General features: G+C 36.0%; 1 protein-coding gene across 2 annotated transcripts in view; it reads left to right on the top strand.

Moving 5' to 3' along the window:
* The window catches only part of ZRANB3 (zinc finger RANBP2-type containing 3), a 302241-nt gene that overhangs the window by 86441 nt on the left and 200388 nt on the right, over nucleotides 1–15412 (top strand). The gene's annotated exons all lie outside the window — the stretch shown is intronic.

Below are 15412 nucleotides of genomic sequence, written 5' to 3'. Positions count from 1 at the left end.
TCAAAGTTCATTTGTTAGGCATTTTATTTTACCTTCAAAAGGGAAATGCCCCTTTAGTCATGTTCATAATTTTATGAAAATCTGTACCATCTTTTTATATAGATTGAGTTAATTAGAGCTAGATCATTGAAGTCATTATGAATAAATTATCTGGATGTTAAAATCAACTTCTTATGGCAAACATAATTTACATTTTTTAGTGAATAGATACAATATTGTATAAAGGACATTTTAACAAATGTAGTTTCCTCTGACAGACATTTTAGACACAAAATTACATGTTCATACTCTTTAGATTATTGAAGTCATTTATCTTTCTTAGCAAACAACACGGGCAGAAACTCAACTTTTTTGAATGTGAGGCACAAAATTATTCTGGTTTTGTTTTAAACTCTATAGTAATAGGAATGTAAATATATTCCAGACTTTTTCTTCTCTAATTGCCTTAATGTTGCATCAACCTTGGCCATGCATTGGAATTACTTGAGGAGTTTGTTAAAAACAAGTCTCCTGTTTTTAGAGGTTATTTATCAAAATTGTCAACTGGAACCTAGGGCTCAGACCTTAGAGATACTTTTCTAGTCAGGCTAGAATGAAAGATTTTGAGTTTATGACTTTCTGGTTTCACAGAAGTCAGTAATATCTGAATTTGATAAGTAATGAAACTGCAAAATAATCATATTAAGATTAAAAGATTGCCTTTCGCAAGTGGAATTAGGACTTGGGGTGAAGACAGATAAAGGTAGGGACAGTTGCTCTTCAGTATAAGCTCCTTTGTACTATGTGCTTTTTATTTTTTAAGATTATTTATTTATTTGAGAGAGAGGGGGAGAGAGCACAAGCAGGGGGAATAGCAGAGGCAGTGGGAGAAGCAGCCCCACCAAACAGGGAGCCTATGTGGGGCTCAGTCCCAGGACCCTGGGATTATGACCGGAGCTGAAGGCAGACGCTTAACCAACTGAGCCACTCAGACGCCCCTGTACCATGTGCTTTTCAAAAATAAAAACTATGCTCATGAACTACATTAATTTAAGAAATTAATGGTTGTAAAAGTATTATTCCCTTATATTTAAAAATAATACAGTGGTTTTTTTTAAAAAAATTCTTTATTTGAGAGAGAGAGAATGAGCAGTTGGGAGGAGCAGAGGGAGAGAGAAACAGACTCCCTGCTGAGCAAGAAGCCTAACACAGGGCTCAGTCCCAGTACCTGGGGATCACGACTTGAGCTGAAGGCAGACACTTTACCGACTTAGCCACCCAGGTGCCCCGATAATACAGTGTTCTTTATGTGACTCAGAATAGATAACATCAATAAATTAAGACGTCATTATTTTATATTAAAAATAATTCTAAACTTAAATGGTTTTTAGGAAGCTTTGAATTGATTTTTTAAAATAAACTTTTTACTAAATATATCTAATGTTTGATAAGTACCCTCATCAAAAGTGAACAGCTGTTTTTCACAAAGAGAACACTCCTATATAACCAGCATTCAGGTCAAAAATTACATATTGCCTGAACCTAAGAAGTCCAGAGTGTGCTATCTTCCAATCACTGTTCCTTCTTCCTCCACTGTCCCCTCCAGCCAAAATTCTAACTTGAATACCATTGGATAGCTTTTTTGTTTCTGAACATTATATAAGTGAAATAGTATATTATGCACTCATTTGTCTTTGTCTTCCTTCATTGAACATTATGTTTGTGAAATGTATTTTGTCATATTGGGTAACTCTTCCTTCTCATTGACATCTATAGAATTCTGTTTTAATGGTATGCTACAATTTATTTATCCATTGTACTATCGATGGACAATTATGTTTCCAATTTCATTTTATATGAAGAGTACTGCTATGAACATTCTTCTGTATAGCTTTTCTCTTAGTAGATTTTCATAAAATTTAAGTTTAGGAGCTATTGCCAAGGAAATTGCAATGAGATATTAAATGATTATGAAAATGAGCATGAAATTCGCTTTTCTTTCACAAAAGACTTGTGCATGGCTTTTTTTAAATTACTATTATTCTAAGATTTTATTTTTTTTAAAGTAATCTCTACACCCAACATGGCACTTGAACTCACAACATTGGGACGAAGAATTGCACGCTCCACTGAGTCAGGCAGGCACCCCTAGACCTGCGTGTGGTTTTAAGAATGGACATGCAGCACGCACTTCTATTGTTCAGCTTCCTTGTAAGTGGTGAGGCCTGGACTAATTTGTATTTTACCTTTTGTACAAATACATAGTTTGGTCTGTGAAGTATACTTGATATGAAATGGTAAAACAGGATTGGTGATAGTAAAGCATCCTCGAAAATGGTGCCAGGGCACATCTCAGAAGACAGGGCTAGAAGTGACTATTTGAAGGGAGAGTTTGCCTTACAGCTCAGAGCAGCTGTTGATTTAACTCTGATTTATGTCAAGGTCTTCTATCTCAGAGGATTCATTCTTCCTTATCCACATAGAATACCCTGTGATTTGCCTCAGTTTACCTAGACCCACTACTAGAGTCCCAGCTTATGGTACATGGGTTAAACCACTAACTCTGGCACTTGATACGATCTTTCCAGGTGTAAAATATGCAAGTCTGCTGTTTTACCCAAGAAGTTTTCCTTGGAGAGGAGAGAAATAAGCACTTCAATCTAGCTTGGCCTTAATTTTCCAGAGACACAAACTCCTAATGCCAAATAGCAATGGCTATTTGGAGTTAGCATTTTTCCTGGTCCTTTGAGACAGTGACACAGAATATTCTTGCTAGCCCCTGGGACAGGAGCTTGGCCTCCTATTGAAGGCATAGCCCTTCAACTCCCCACTCCTCACTTTTTCATTTGCTCCTAGCGGCTCTTGGTTAAAACATTTCAGGTAAGACTTTCCTCCTTTTCAGATGTTCCTCTTTGGGCTAACTGAAGCCTAGAAGAGGAGAAGGGATGGAGGAATAGTTGATTTAAAGGTTAAAATGTACCTCAGTGTCCAGTTTTACCACCTATGAAAATACATGGAATTCATAAATGTCGTCAGTCCTGTTTGTCAGGTACTGTTACCTCTTAAAACTACTGACTTTACCAAACTTTAGATCCATGCTATTTTAGTAGTGTCAGAAAATCTTTCTTATACAATATCCTTTTACTGTAGTTTATAGGTTTAGGTTTTATCTTGATTGCTCATCTTGACTTAAATTTTTTAAAAAACAAATTTTAAAACTTTATTAAAAAATTTTTAATTGAAGTATAGATGACATGCAATATTATATTAGTCTAGGCTTACAACATAGGGATTCCATGTTTATATATGTTACAAAATATTCACTATGCTAAATGTAGTTATCATCTGTCACCATACAAAATTATTACAATATTATTGACTGTATTCCCTGTGCTATACTTTACATCCCCATGATTTATTGTATAACTGGAAGTTTGTACCTCTTAATCCCCTTTACTTATTTTGCACATTCCCCCAACTGCTCCCCTTTGGCAATCACCATTTTTTTTCCTGTATTTGTGATTCTGGTTTCTGGTTTTTTGTTTGTTTATTTCATTTTTAAAAAATATTCCACATATAGGTGAAATTATATGGTATTTGTGTTTTTCTGACTTCTTTCACTTGGCGTGATACCTTCTAAGTTCACCCAAGTTGCAAGATTTCATTTTTTTTTGTTTTTGTTTTTTTTAATGATTATATCATAGTATGATACTTATATCTTTATATACTTATTTTTAAAATTTTTCTTGAAGTATAGTTGACATACAGTGTTATAGTAGTTTCAGTTTTACAACATAGTGTTTCAAAGTTCTATACACTGTGCTCACCAGTCTTCTGTCATCACATAATATTATTACAATGTTATTGACTATATTCCCTGTGCTGTACTTTTCATTCCTTATTTATTGATTTTTTTTTTCCTTAGCATAATAGTCTATCCATGTTGTTGTGAATGGCAAGATCTCATTCTTTTTTTAGGTCTGAGTTATATTCCACCATACCACATCTTCTTTATACACTCATCTATTAATAGACACAGGTTGCTTTCATATCTTGGCTATGGTACATAATACTGTCATAAACATAGGGGTTGTATATGTTTACAAATTAGTGGGTTTTTTTTTTTTAGATAAATACCCAATAGTAGAATTATGGTTCATATGGTATTTTTATTTTTAATTTTTTGAGTAACCTCCATATAGTTTTCCCTAGTGGCTGAACCAGTTCACATACTCACCAACAGTTCCCAAGGGTTCCGTTTCTCCACATCTTTGCCAATACTTGTTATTTCTTTTCTTATTGTTACTATGCATTCTGATTTGTGTGAGTTGACATTTTGTTGTGGTTTTGAGTTGTATTTCCCTGATGAGTAGTGATGTTGAGCATCTTTCTATGTGCCTGTTAGCCATCTGTATGTCTTCTTTGGAAAAATGTGTATTCATCTGAAACAGTGTCTACCCACTTTTTAATTGAATTGTTTTATTTTTTGTATGGAGTTGTATGTGGTTTTTAAAAATATATTTTGGGGGTGCCTCCGTGGCTTGTTTGTCCACCTCTTGGTTTTGGCTCAGGTCACAATCTCAGGTCGTGAGATTGAGCCCTGTATCTGTCTGTGCTTAGTGCAGAATCTGCTTGAGACCTCTCCCTCTCTTTCTGCCCCTCCCCCAGCTTGTGCATGCGCGCACACACTCTTTCTAAATAAATAAATAAGTAAAATCTTCAAATTACATATATATGTTAATCTTATATCAGATATATGATTTGCAAATATTTTCTCCCATTCTGTAGGTTTTCATTTTGTTGATGATTTCCTTTGCAGTACAGAAGCTTTTTAGTTTATGTAGTCCCACTTGTTAATTTTTGCTTTTTTTGCTTTTACCCGAGGATACAGATCCAAAAAAATACTGCTAAGACTCACGTCTGAGATTTTACTGCCTATGTTTTCTTTTGGGAGTTTTATGGTTTCAGGTCTTACATTTAGATTTTAAATCCATTTTGAGTTTATTTTTGTATATGGTATAAGGAAGTGATCCAATTTTAATTTTTTTTAATATAACTGTCCACTTTTCCCAACATCATTTATTGAAGAGGTTCTCTTTGTCCCCATTGTTTTCTTTTAAAGATTTATTTATTTATTTATTTATTTATTTATTTATTTATTTAAAGAGAGAGAAAGAGCACCTGCCTGAGCAGGGGAGGAGAAAAGGGAGAGGGAGAGAAGCAGATTCCCACTGAATGAAGCCCACCCAGGGTTCAATCTCATAAACCTAAGGTCATGACCTGAGCTGAAATCAAGAGTTGGGTGCTTAATGGACCGAGCCCTCCAGCACCCTCTCCCCATTGTATATTCTTTTTTGTTGTACATTAATTGACCAAATAAGTGTGAGTTTATTTCTGGATCTCCATTAGGTTACATGGATCTATGTTTCTGTTTTTGTGCTAATACCATACTGTTTTGATTACTATAGCTTTGTACTATAGTTTGGTATCAGGGATGTGATACCTCTAGCTTTGTTCTTCTTTCTCAAAATTACTTGATTATTTGGGGTCTTTTGTGGGTCCATACAAATTTTAAGATTATTGTAATTCTGTGATAAATGGTGTTGGTATTTTGATAGAGATTACATTGGATCTTTAGATTGTATGGGTAGTATGTACATTTTAACGATATTAATTCTTCTAATTTATGAGCATGGTATATATTTTCATTTATATGTCATCTTCGGTTTCTTTTATCAGTGTTATACAATTTTTAGAGAGTAAGTCTTTCACCTTTGTTCAGTTAATTTTTAGGGTTTTTTTGGTGCAATTGTAATTTGGATTTGTTTGTTTTTTGGGTTTTTTTTTAAAGATTTTATTTATTTATTTGACAGAGAGAGAGAGACAGCCGGCGAAAGAGGGAACACAAGCAGGGGGAGTGGGAGAGGAAGAAGCAGGCTCCCAGCAGAGCAGGGAGCCTGATTCGGGGCTCAATCCCAGGACCCTGGGATCACACCCTGAGCCAAAGGCAGATGCTTAACAACTGAGCCACCCAGGCGCCCCATAATTTAGATTGTTTTAACTTCATTCTGCTAGTTTGTTATCAGTATACAGAAATGCAACATATTTCTATATATTAATTTTGTATCTTGGAACTTGATTGAATTTATTTATTTTTTATGAAGATTTTACTTTTATTTATTCATGAGAGACAGAGAGAGAGGGAAAAGCAGGCTTGCGGGACTTGATCCCAGGATCCTGGGATCACAACCTGACCTGAAGGCAGACGCCTAACCAACTGAGCCAACCAGGAGCTCTATTGAATTTATTTATTAATTCTAATAGTTTTTTGGGTGGATCTTTAGGATTTCTTATATGTAGTATCATGTCACTGCAAAGAATGACAGTTTTGTTACTTATCAATTTGGATGTCTTCTTTCTTTTCTCTTTTTCTTTTTCTTTTTCTTTTTTTTAGCCAGACTCATCTGGCTAAAAGTTTATCAGTTTTACCTTTTCAAAGAACCAGCTCTTTGTTGTATCCATCTTTTCTTATTTTTTAGTCTCTATTTCATTTATTTTCACTCTGATCTTGATTATTTCCTACCCTCTACTAACTTTGGACTTTGATTTTTTTTTTTTTTTGCTTCCGTTAGGTGTAGATTAGATCGTTTATTTGAGATTTTAGTTGTTTCTTGACCTGCATCACCATAGACCTGCATCACTATAAACTTCTCTCTGAGAACTGCTTTTGCTGCATTCCAACAACTCCAGAAAGTTTTGTTTCCATTTTCATTTGTCTCCAGTTATCCTTTGATTTCTTCTTTGATTTCTTTGTTGACTCATTTTCTGTTTAGTAGCATGTTATTTAGCTTCTGTTTGTTTCCGGCTTTTTGTTTTGTTTTCTTCTGGTAACTAATTTCTACTTTCATACCATTGTGGCCAGAAAAGATGCTTCATATGATTCCATCTTCTTAAATTTATTGAGACTTGTTTTGTTTCCTGACGTGTGATCTGTCCTGGAGAATGTTACATGCTCACTTGAAAAGAATGTGTATTTCGCTATTTTGAATAGGATGTTCTGTATAAATCTGTTAAGTTCATCTGGTCTAATGTGATATTCAAAGCCACTATTTCCTTTTTATTTTCTGTCTGGATTATCCTTTGATGTAAGGGGTTTAAGTTTTTTGGTACTCTTATATTATTGTCAGTTTCTCCCTTTATATCCATTAATATGTGCATTATGTATTTAGGTGCTCTTATGTTAGAAGCATAGATATTTACAATCATTATATCCTCTTGTTGGGTTTATTCCTTTATCATTATGTAATGCCCTTCTTTGTCTCTTATTACAGTCCTTGTTTAAAAGTCTATTTTGTCTGATACATGTATTTCTACCCCAGGTTTTCTCTGTTGCCATTTGCATGGAATATTGTTTTCCTTCCTTTCAGCTTTCAGTGTTTATCTGTGTTTAGGTTTGAGGAGAGTGTCTGGTAGGAGCATATAGATGGATCTTTTTTTTTAATCTGTTTGTTACTATGTGTCTTGTGATTAGATCATTTAGTCCGTTTACATTTTAAGTAGTTACTGATAGATATGTACTTAGTGCTATTTTGTTTATTGTCTCCTGATTCTTCTTCTAGTTCTCTGTTCCTTTCTGGTTCTCTCGTACTCTTCTTTTGTGATTTGATGACTTTCTGTAGTGCTATGCTTGGAGTAGTTTGTCTTTTTTGTGTGTGTATCTATCGTAGATTTTTGATTTGCAATTACCATGATGTTCATATATAACATCTTGTAAATGCATAGCTATCTATTTTAAGTTCATGGATGCTTAGTTTGAACACATTCTAAAAGTACTACATTTTATTTCCCGCTTTGCTATATGTATTTGATGTCATAATTTACATCTTTTTATTTTGTGTATATCTTAATTGTTGTAGGTAAAGCAACTAGTATAGACATAATTAAAATGACTACTTTTGTCTTTTTACATTCATACTAGCTTTATAAATAATTGATCAATTACCTTTAGTGTGTTTCCTTTACCACTGAAATTATTTCTTCTGTAATTTTCTTCTAGTTGTGACTTTTTCTTTTTGTTAAGATTTATTTATTTATTTGAGAGAGAGCAAGAGTGCACATGTGAGTGTAAGGAGGGGCAGGTAGAGGGAGAGGGGAAAGAATCTCAGCCAGACTTCCCTCTGAGCACAGAGCCAGATGCGGGGCTCCATCTCACTGCCTGAACTGAAATCAAGAATTGGACACTTAACCCACTGAGCCACCCAGGGACCCCTAGTTGTGGCTTTTTCTTTTCTGCTTAAAGAAGTCCCTTTAACATTTATTTTAAGCCTGAGTTAGTGTGATAAACCCCTTTCACTTTTCTTCTTCTGGAAGACTCTTTATCTCTCCTTTACTTCTTTTTTTTTTTTTTAAGATTTTATTTATTTATTCGACAGAGATAGAGACAGCCAGCGAGAGAGGGAACACAAGCAGGGGGAGTGGGAGAGGAAGAAGCAGGCTCACAGCGGAGGAGCCTGATATGGGGCTCGATCCCACAACGCCGGGATCACGCCCTGAGCCCAAGGCAGACGCTTAACCGCTGTGCCACCCAGGCGCCCCTATCTCTCCTTTACTTCTGAATAACTTTCCCAGGTAGATTATTCCTGGTTGTGAGTTGTAACTTGCGGAGTTTCTGTGAAAAATCTGGTGATAGCCTTATGGCAAGGAGGGGGTCTTCTGTACATAACTAGTTGCTTTTCTCTTGCTGCTCTTAAGGTTCTTTATTTTAATATTTTCACGTTTTTGTTATGTGTCTTGGTGGTGATCTCTTTGAGTTCATCTTGTTTGGGACTGTTCATGCTTCCCTACCTGATTGTGGGTTTCCTTCTTCAGATTAGCGAAATTTTTAGCCACTATTTTTTCAAAAAGTTTTCTGCCTCTTTCTCTCTCTTCTTCTGGGAGCCCTATAATGTGAATGTTAGTATACTTGATGTTGTTTCAGTGGTCCTTTAACCTACCCTTATTATTTTTTTATACATTTTTTTCTTTTTGTTGTTCACCTTGGATGATCTCCACTAGCCTATTTTCCAGGTTGCTGATCTATTCTATATCATCTAATCTCCTGTTGAATCCCTCTAGCATATTTTTTATTTCAGTTATTGAGTTATTCAGCTCTAATTGGATCTTTTTTATTATCACTCTTTTTGTTGAAGTTCTTGGTGAATTCAAACCCTCTTCTCTCAAGTCTGGTGAACATCTTCATGATCATGACTTTGAATTCTTTATCAGCTAGATTGCTTATCTCCATTTTGTTTAGTTATTTTCTGAGGTTTAGTTTTATTCTTTCATTTGCAACATGTTCCTCTGTCTTTTCTTTTTTGTCTGTGTTTGTTAGTATGTATTAGCTCAGCTATGTCTCTTTATCTTGAAGTTAGTGGTCTCATATACGAGCACCTCTTGGGCCCTAGGAGCTCCATCCCCCTGGTCACCAGAACCAAGCACTCCAGAATTGTCCCATGTGTGGGCTGTGGACTGCTGCCATTGCATTGATGGGTGGGGCTGGCTACTGTGGCTTGCTGTAGGTGCTGTGAGCTGGCTATTGGGTGGGGTTAGCCCCCCTACAGCTGGCTGAGAGGCCTTGATGCAGCTGCTATTGATGTGCTGATGGGTGTGGCACCCCGCCCCCCACGGAGTTGCTTTGGAGGGTGCAGAGTCTTTTTTTTTTTATAATAATAATTTTTTATATGTTATGTTAGTCACCATACAGTATATCCTTAGTTTTTGATGTAGTGTTCCATGATTCATTACTTGCGTGTAACACCCAGTGCTCCATGCAATATGTGCCCTCCTTAATACCCATCACTGGCCTATCCCAGTCCCCCCCCACCCCGCCTCCCCTCTGAAGCCCTCAGTTTGTTTCCCAGAGTCCATAGTCTCTCATGCTTCATTCCCCCTTCTGTTTACCCCCCCCTTAATTCTTCCCTTCCTTCTCCTACTGATCTTCCTGCTATTTCTTATGTTCCATAAATGAGTGAAACCATATGATAATTGTCTTTCTGTGCTTGTCTTATTTCACTTAACATAATTTCCTCCTCCAGTCCCGTCCATGTTGCTGCAAATGTTGGGTAATCGTTCTTTCTGATGGCTGAGTAATATTCCATTGTATATATGGACCACATCTTCTTAATCCAGTCATCTGTTGAAGGGCATCTTGGCTCCTTCCACAATTTAGCTATTTTGGACAATGCTGCTATGAGCACTGGGGTGCACATGGCCCTTCTCTTTACTACGTCTGTATCTTTGGGGTAAATACCCAGTAGTGCAATTGCCGGATCATAGGGTAGCTCAATTTTTAACTTTTTAAGTGACCTCCACACTGTTTCCCAAAGTGGCTGTACCAACTTGCATTCCCACCAACAGTGTAAGAGGGATCCCCTTTCTCCACATCCTCTCCAACATTTGTTGTTTCTTGCCTTGTCAATTTTTGCCATGCTAACTGGCGTAAGGTGGTATCTCAATGTGGTTTTGATTTGAATTTCCCTGGGATGCAAGGGTGGTTCAACATTTGCAAATCGATCAGTGTGATAGATCATATCAACAAGAAAAGAGTCAAGAACCATATGATCCTCTCAATTGATGCAGAAAAAGCATTTGACAAAATACAGCATCCGTTCCTGATTAAAACCCTTCAGAGTGTAGGGATAGAAGGTGCATTCCTCAATTTCATAAAAACCATCTATGAAAAGCCTACAGCGAATATCGTTCTCGATGGGGAAAAGCTAAAAGCCTTTCCCTTAAGATCAGGAACACGACAAGGATGTCCACTCTCTCCATTATTATTCAACATAGTACTAGAAGTCCTTGCAACAGCAATGAGACAACAAAAAGGGATAAAAGGTATCCAAATCAGCAAAGAAGAAGTCAAACTGTCTCTCTTCGCAGATGACATGATACTCTATATGGAGGGTGCAGAGTCTTGGCCAGGGCTGCCCTGTGGGTGTGGCAGTGTGGTAGTCACTTTGAGCATTGTTGTTTTGGGGTTTGGTGGTCCCCACTGATACTGCCTGCCAGGTTTGGTGAGACAGGAGTTCTTTGGAGGGGTGCCAGCCTGGGCAGGCTGGTGAGCTGGGTGGGTTCACAGGAGAAATCCAGCATGGGGACAAGTGGTGTTAACAGTGTAGGGAGAGGGTGCCACAAGTAGCACCCTTCTGCATTGGGCTAGGTAGGCTGAATGAGGGAGGAAAAATGGTACTTATTAGCCCTTCCAGTTTTGGAGAAAGTTTCTGCAGATCCCTCTGCCCCTCTTGCATACTCTCTAAAATTACTTAATAAATCTCACATGTGACCCAGGCACTTTTCAAATCACTCCTTCTCTGCTATGTTTCAGAACGAGTGATACAGTGTTGTGTCCTTTAAAACAGTCAGTTTCCAATAGCCTTCTGGCTCTCCTGGGGTAAAGCCCTGCTGACTTTCACAGCCAGATGTTGTGGGGGCTCTTCTTCCTGGTGCAGATTGCCAGGCCAGGAAGGGAGGCTGCCTGATGTGGTGTTTAAAGCCCTCACTCCTCAGGAAGCTTATGATATCTTTCCTGCTTGTGGGTCACTGTGCAGGGAGTTTGGTTCCTGATCATTCAACTTGAAATTTTGGAGTAAAAAAATCATTTCCATTTTTATTATCTTTTCAGAGCATTAAATTCCCCATTTTCATATAATTGAATGACTGTTTATTTTTAAAATTCCTTTAGAAATATTTGAATTCTTATTTTTTATTATGGTCTATTTGGGATTATTTTGACAGTTAAGATCCCAGTTGTGTAATTGAGAGATGCTTATATGTATTATTTTTGTATCTTTGATTTCTTGCTAGCTTCATTTTTCTTATTCTAATATTCTCTTGTTACTTTTTTTTTAAAGGAGACTCTAATCTTTAAAATTACTTGAATATTGTCTTTTCAAAGATTTATAAATAATCTCAGTAGTTGGAATCATATCGACATCTTTATTTCTAGTACCATGATGGTTTATTTATTAAAAAAATTTTAAGGACAAGTTTATTCAAGTATAATTTATGTATAGTAGAATTCGCCCTTCTAAAGTGTACAGTTCAGTGTTTGGATAAATTTATACAATTTTGTAACCACCACCAAAGTCAAGATAGAGAAGACTTCCATTATCCTAGGCCGCTCCCTCGTACCCTTTTGTGAACAGTCACGTCTTACAAATAAAACCTATCACAACAACTGATTTGTGTGAATAAACAAAATTATTCTAAACTGCCATATAAATGGAGTCATACAATATGTAACATTTTGTGCCTGTCTTCTTTTATTAACATAATACTTCTGAGATTGATCCATTTGTTGAATGTATCATTCCTTTTTATTGCTGAGTAGTATTCCATTGTATGGGCGTACCAACATCTATCTAGACATTTGCCTGTTGATGGACACTTTGGATTGTTTGCAATTTTTCATGGCAGTGAGTAAAGCTATAAATGTTCACATGCAGGTCTTTGTGTGGGCATGTTTTTATTTCTTTTGTGTAAATACTCAGGGGTGGGTGGGATTGCTATGACATATGGCAAATTTATGTTTAACTTTATAAGAGACGACTGTACTGTTTTTTAAAGTGGGTGTATATTTTTGATTTGCACCAGCAAATATATGAGGGTTCCAGTCACTCTGCATCCTTGCCAAGATTCGTCCTTCTAAATCTTTTTAATTTTATTCATTCTACTAGTTGTGTAATTGTATCTTATTGTGGTTTTAATTTACAGTTCTCAGATGACTAATGATATTGAGCACAGTTTTGTGTGCCTCTTGGCCATCTGTACATCTTTTTGGTGAAATATCTATTCAGATCTTCTGTCCATTTTAATAATTGTATTATCTTCTTATTGAATTGTGTTATTTATATATTCTGGATTCAAGTCTTTTGCTGGCTAGTACATACACATTCTCCTAGCCTGTGACTTATCGTAGTGTCTTTTGAAGAACAGATGTTAATTTTAATGAAGTCCAATTTATCAGCTTTTTGGTGGTTTGTGCTTTCTGTGTCTTATCTAAGAAAAATACTAATTTAATATCACACATTTTTTTTGTTTTCTTCCACAAATTTATATATTTTATTAAGATTTTATTTATTTATTTTAGAGAAAGAGAGAGCATGAGTAGGGGGAGGGCAAAAGGAGAGGGAGAGAGAATCTCAAGCAGTCTCCACACTGAGCACGGAGCCCAATGCAGGGCTTGATCTCGTGACTCCAAGATCAGACCTGAGCTGAGACCAAGAGTTAGACACCTAACTGATTGAGCCACCTAGACGTACCCACAAATTTGTATTTTTATCTCTTACATATAGTTCTATAATGCATTTTAACTTAAATTTTGTATATTTTTATATATGGTATGAGGTGGAGGTTGAGGGTTTTGTTTTGTTCTGTTTTCCATGTCCAGTTACTCTAGTACCATTTGTTGAGAAGTCTGTCCTTTCTCCATCAAATTACCTGGTATATTTGTTGAAAATCAATTGACCATGTATGTGTGGGTGTATTTCTCGACTCTGTTCTATTGATTCATACACCAACTTTAGACAAACACCACATTGCTTTAATTATTATAGTTCTATAATAAGACTTAAAATTGGTTTATTCTTACCATGGGAAAACTAGTATTGAGCTGATACATCTATACATTCTTCCCATTGGTCCTATGATCCTGTTAGTCCTATTATTCTAGAATGTCCTCTAGAATAAGATTACCTCCTATTTTATATGACAGTCTTTCATCTATTTGAATAAGTAAATGTTCATACAGTTTAATTTGGACTAAGCCTCCATAGGCTCAAGATCTTTTAAATTTAAGACTTTTTTGTCATTTTAACAAAAGAGCTTACCATAAATTAGGAGCTCAGTAAATATTTGTTGGAATTGAATTGAACTCTGTGGAATAACTGTTCATTTGTATCCTTAAAGTAGGTTACTTGAGTTCAGCAGAGCAAAGAAAGCATAGTTCCTGTGACATTAATTTCGTTAGGAAACCATGGTTCTCTTAAGAAATAAGTCTTTCTGGATAATTGATTGTTTGCAGCTTTTTATTTTCCAGTTTTAGACATTTTCTATTAAGTTATTTTCATATTATGTGCTAGGCACTGGTTGGGCCAATTCAATATGGAAACTCAACTTCCTTTAGTTGGGGAACTTTAAAAATTGTTAATATCAGTATTGTTTATATCCTCCTTGTTTTCTCTTTTTATTGTTTACACATTATTCAGATATTGGATGTCTGGAGTTGGTCCTCTAATATTCTTTTCTCTTTTTTCCTGTTTCAACTCATCATCTTTTTGCCCTTCTTTGTGAGAATTCTCCTCGACTGTATCTTTCTGTTCTATTAAGCTTTTGATCTCTGGTATTATTTTTTAATTTTCAAGAGCTATTTTTTATTCTCTGAGTATTTCCTCTTACTAGCACGCTATTCTTACTTCATAGGTGATGTCTCCTCTCTAAGAATATTAATGACAATTTTTCTTGAATTAATTTCTTCTTATATAGTCATGATTTCCTTCAACTTGCTTTCTTTCAGTATGTTTTGAATATTATCTGTCTTTAATATTATTAGTTTTTCTTAAATGTCCAGTGATCTTTCTCTGTCTAGTGATACACTCTGCTTCACTCACTCCAGAGGATAAACTCAGACCTTTGATAGGATGTGGGAGGACATTGTATCAAGTAGGGAATCGGGGAGTTTAACTATTTTATAAGCTTTTAACTAATCACACTGTTTTCTTCCCTATTTTTACCCTACTTGCAAAAGTACCTTATTCTGCCACTTCCTGAGCTCTTTAGGGGTTCCTCAGTGCCAGTCAAGTTGCTTTTCAGCTTTATTTTCTGTTGAAGTAGGATTTCACTTTTTGGTCTGCTAAGGTGCTTTTTCAGTTGTTCATCTGGTTTCACCTTCTGAAATTTGCTTGCTGTTTTCTCCCTCTCTCCTGTGGGTTTATATTTTTTAAAGAAAAAACATTTATTGTCATGTTAAGATGGATTCACTGTGATGAAGAAAGAAGAAAGATTTCTACTTGAAGATAGTATTTGAACATATAATGTAGCTTTGCTTCTTCTTAAAACTTCTCTTTAATCAGAAACCTTTCTTCATTTCTTTAGCCAGAAACCTAATTCTTTTTTTTTTTTTTTAAGAGAGGGAGAGAGGTGGAGGGAGGGGCAAAGAGAGGAGGAAAGAGAACCCCAAGCAAGCTCCTTGCCCAGTGCAGAGCCTGACACAGGGCTCAGTTTCACAACCCTGAATTCATGACCTGAGCCAAAATCAAGAGTCAGACACCTAACTGACTAAACCACCCAGATGCTCCCAGAAACCTAATTCTAATCTGAGGGTTTTTTTTTTTTTATGCTGTAAATCATCATTTTCATTATTAACTTTGATTACATATTACATATTACGTATGTGGTA

This window comes from Ursus arctos, unplaced genomic scaffold (assembly GCF_023065955.2).
Source record: "Ursus arctos isolate Adak ecotype North America unplaced genomic scaffold, UrsArc2.0 scaffold_1, whole genome shotgun sequence".
In the NCBI taxonomy this organism is placed as follows: Eukaryota; Metazoa; Chordata; class Mammalia; order Carnivora; family Ursidae; genus Ursus; species Ursus arctos.
Note: the sequence above shows the minus strand (reverse complement) of the source record. Positions and strands in the feature narration are given on the sequence as shown.